Source organism: Lepidochelys olivacea (genome assembly GCF_965140295.1).
Source record: "Lepidochelys olivacea isolate rLepOli2 genome assembly, chromosome: 1".
NCBI lineage: Eukaryota > Metazoa > Chordata > Testudines > Cheloniidae > Lepidochelys > Lepidochelys olivacea.
The window spans coordinates 215204258-215208659 of NC_140411.1; the positions used below are offsets into that span (position 1 = coordinate 215204258).

The window sequence follows — 4402 nt, forward strand, 5'->3', positions numbered from 1 at the left end:
CTTCTTCCCCTTTTTCAAGACAGGCACTGTGTTTACACCTCTTCTGGAGCCTCATCTGTCTTCCCTAAATTCTCAGAGATAATCACTGATGGTTCAGATACTAATTACTCCAGCTAGTTCCTTACACACTCTAGGGTAAATTTCATCAGGCTCTGCTGACCTTTTAGTGGACGCCACCTTCTGTCTTTCTTTCTTCACAATGCAGAGAGGTCTCCTCTTCCCTCACTTAAATAGTGGCCCTATGCTGGCATTGGTTGCTGGTGGCTGGGCTGACACAGTGGTGAAGATGCTTGTCAACTGTTTTTTGTAGGCTCCCCAGGACATCTATCTCTTTCAATGCATAACCCTTAAATAGAGTTATTGGGGCTTGTTATTGGGAGCTGAAGTGTCTTGCACTTCCCAGAGGGGAAGAGGGCAGCAGCATTTTCCTGTTCTGTCATGAGTGTGTGTGTGAGGGAGAAAGATAATTTCAAACAGCTTTAGAGGGAAAGGTCCAGGAACAAGGGAGGTGGATAGGATGCTCTGTTAGCTGGATGGTGAAATTCTATAACCTGACCAAACCTGGAGGGGTTGGCAGGGCCCACTGGTGGGCGAGGTTTGGGTAGGAAGGTCTGTGTGACAAGAGCAGTGACAGAGGCACAGAAATAAAATGATTTGTGCTTGAGCAGTTCGAGGGAGGGAAGAGGAGAGACAGAGAGAAGAGACTGGAAAGAGAAAGTGGAACAGAGGGGAGTGTCAAAGAGAAGGAGCGAATAAGGTTTATAAAGGGCCAGGAAAAGAGCGTCACAAATTGTGGGCCAAGAGGGGGAGAGAGGGAACATGTGAAAGGAGAATTTGAATATTGGTGTCAAATGTCTGAAGAGCAGCGTACGCGGCCTTAGAGAGACGATGGGTCCGGCTCTGCGATCTGTGAGTTTGCAGGGCAGCAAGATGCCGGAGCGTCTGTGGCTGCTTCTCACCCTCCTGACCCTCCCGCACTGTAAGGGGAGAACTGAGCGATATTTCTCACTGCCATTTACCTGCCTTCTTTCTTTCGGACTCATTTCCTCTTTCTTTCTCCGTTCATCTCTGTGTCTCTTTCACAGACGGGCGCTCTCAGACTCTCCACCAGACCCCCCGATTCCTTGCTCTGCCCCCCGGCTCCTCTGTCCAGCTGCACTGCTACCTGCAGGGATACAGTTCAACCCCCTGGATGTACTGGTGCCGGCAGCCGCCCCAGGGGGGAGCCCTGCACACGCTCGTTCTCTCCAGAGGCAAGGATTCCATTGACGACAGTTCGGAGAGACACTTTCGGGCTGCCCGACCGACCCAGCAGAACTTCACGCTGGACACAGACGGCCTCTTCCCCAACGACACGGGGCTGTATTACTGCGCCTGGAGCCGCACACTGAGCCGAGCGGGTGCAGCCCCTGGACAAAAACTCCCCCTCCCCGCGCCGCTGTGAGGAGCTGAGCTGAGATCAGGTTTCACCCACTAGCTCAGGCCCCTGCCCTGTCCCCTCCCACAGACCCGGTGAGTCACAGCCCCAGCTTCTCCCTTCGTTCCTTGAGGCGGAGCGTCTGTGTCATGTTTCCTCACAGCTGTTAGCGATGGAAGAGATGTCTGAGGCCTCATCTGATCCAAGCCCTTTCCAGCCACGGCAGGATTATTCCCTGTGATGTATTCACCAGCCTAGGTATAAATGGACATTATTTTCTCCCTCCAGGGGGACTACTGCCTGTCTCACACACACCTGGCCTTCAGGGAACATTTCCCATTTCTCCAGACGAAAAGGTCCCCTTTGCTCAGTTGGCTCTGGTTCTGCCACCTTTTGACCACAGATGGAGTGGAGAGGAGATTTCAGCTTGATATTAGGGAATCATGAAAGAAACCTCAGAGAGACAGAGTGAGAGAGCGAGTATATGAAATGGGTTAAACTGCCCCAGGTCATGCAATGATTTGCTGACAGAGCTAGGGGATAAAAACTGGAGTCCTGACTCCCAGGCTCCTGCCCTTCCCAGCAGAACTACCCCTTTTTGTACTGGTACCAGCTATTAGAGGTAGGATGTGCTGGAAATTGACCAATGAGCTAAAGTAATGAAAACCAGCTTTTGCCAAGGTTTAAACAGTTGCATGTCCTTTTAAAGGTCTATGCCAGCTCATGTTATGGCTGAATTTATCCCGTCTGTTTGTATCTCTTGTTGGCAGTGTATGCTTTCCATGCACTGGAGCAGTTTTACATTGCAGGCAGTGGAGCTGTCTCCAAATGGGCTGATATAAAATCACTCATGTTATCTCAGTAAGAGAATATGAGTCTTTTGACCAAATCTAGCAACTGCTTACGGGATTCTGGCCTCCCCATGGAGCACTTATTCCCTTCTCCTGCTGTGCTATATTATTTTAAAACTGTACAGGTAAAAAAGAAAATGTGTGTGAGTGTCATGAGATAATAACACACCTCAAAAGAAATCAAATGTTTAGAAACATCAGAGATGAGAATGTCCAAAGTTCAAGAATATTCCCTCATGCCAATAGTCTGAGGATATGGCAGGTGATGGTGTATAATGTACCCATCTGATCCTAATGGAGGTTTCTTGCTCACAGCTCGAGAGGCACACCCTTATTCATCTTGATATGCCCCTGGGGTTGGGGAGTTCTTCCCAGACACCAAATCAGATGATCAGTTGAATCGTGCACATGCGGGTGAGGGATTCCCTAGCAGTTAAGCATCTAGGGCTCAATTCTGTAACTTCTCACTGAAGTTAGGGGGGAGTTAAGGGTATTCAGAACCTTGCCTAAGAGTGAGAACATGACTGTTTCTACCCTGCGATATTGTTGCTGAACAAGGTCCATTTTTTAAATTATATCCTGGTGGCGGTGATTCTGCTGGTATCGCCAATCAGTCACTGTGTGTGTCTGTGACCTGAGTCACTTCATGCCCCTGCTCCCTTAGAAATGTGCAGCAGGTGTCACGTGTCAGTGTAGGAGATGGCTGTGGATGCAGTGAAAGGGGAAATGGCAGTTACACAGCGACTTGCATTAAGGGGGGAGGTGCGGGGAGGGTGTTCACATTCTGGGGTAGATTTTCAGAAGTGCCCTTGAAAAATCTAGCTAGCTAGCAATATTTGTTTATATGAACATTATATTAGAGTAGATTACTTTAAATATGTGTAGTGTACAAATTTGTTTTATTTTATTAATTACAATATAATTATCATCTATGATTATGTAATTCATATATCAGTATTATAACACATACATTTCTAGAACACTATATCTCAAAATGCTTTACAAACTTTAGAAGCTATAATATGCTAATAAAATAAATATGTATATAAGATCTCACCTTGCTTTCACACAGGGTTCACAAAGACAGAAGAGTTACTGAGAAATTTACCCCAGGCTCAGTCCTGCATGGTGCTAAAAATTGTGTCCCTGATCCCACAAAGCATTTAAACAATTTGTATTCTTTTTAACTTTATAGGAAAAGGAAATTCTAAACTGGCTATTCATTGTAAAACCATGACACTGTGTTTTTATCACTTTAAGCTAAATCCATAGAACACTTTTATTCCCAATAAGTGTTTGCACACAGACTTGCACTGAAATAATGCAAGATGTTATTGACAAGTTATTTAGTTATTTTGGTGTAAATTTGTGTGTATACTGTCCCTTAGGAAAAAAAAAAAACATAATGATTAACCATCAATCATGAAGAATTATTCACCAATAATTAATTCATCCTCTCTTCTTCACTTAATTTCCTACCATTGCATTAATCTCGGTTGCAAGGGGGGGTTCTATTTCATTCTGCTAATAGTTCCTGGTTTTCCTGTAGGTTTTTAGCTGATTGCTCTGCAACCATTGTCCAGAGTCTGCAGTCAGTGGTGAAACAGCTGGGCAGTCAGGCTTCCCTAGAATGTTCTTTGGAAGGGTCAGCTGACCCCAACTTCTACTGGTATAGGCAGCTTCCTAGTGGACAGATCCACATGCTTGCCTTCTCAGTAAGCAGAAATTAACAGTCCATGTCAAAGCAAGCAGACCCAAGCAGCTTCAAAGCAAGCAGACCCAAGGATGAGGAGTTCCTCCTGAACATTGATGGCCTCTATGCAAATGACACAGGGGTGTATTACTGTGCTTGGAGTTGACACAGGGCTAAGTGTTTGCAGCAACTGGATAAAACTCCCCCTGTTCCCCATGCACACAGGCCTGTCCACCCACCCCTTCCAGCACAGTTCAGCAGCTGCATGTGAATAGAGGAGATCACAAAGGTCAGTAGGAACACAGCTTTGGGGTGTCAGTGTTGTGGATAAAATCACAGGAAATGCCGTGTCCTGATTGGTCAGTGAAAAACACATACACTCCACCTAACCTTTCAGCAGAGAATCTCTTGGCAAGAGAATTGCCACAGTAGATTCCTTTG

The 4402-nt window shown here is 46.1% G+C and overlaps 1 gene segment (V, D, J or C); it reads left to right on the forward strand.

Annotated features, from left to right (window-relative positions):
- The first annotated feature begins 888 nt into the window (after positions 1-888).
- LOC311520204 (T cell receptor beta variable 30-like) lies at positions 889-1444 on the forward strand. The segment is given in 2 exons: positions 889-979; positions 1086-1444.
- The last annotated feature ends 2958 nt before the right edge of the window (positions 1445-4402 follow it).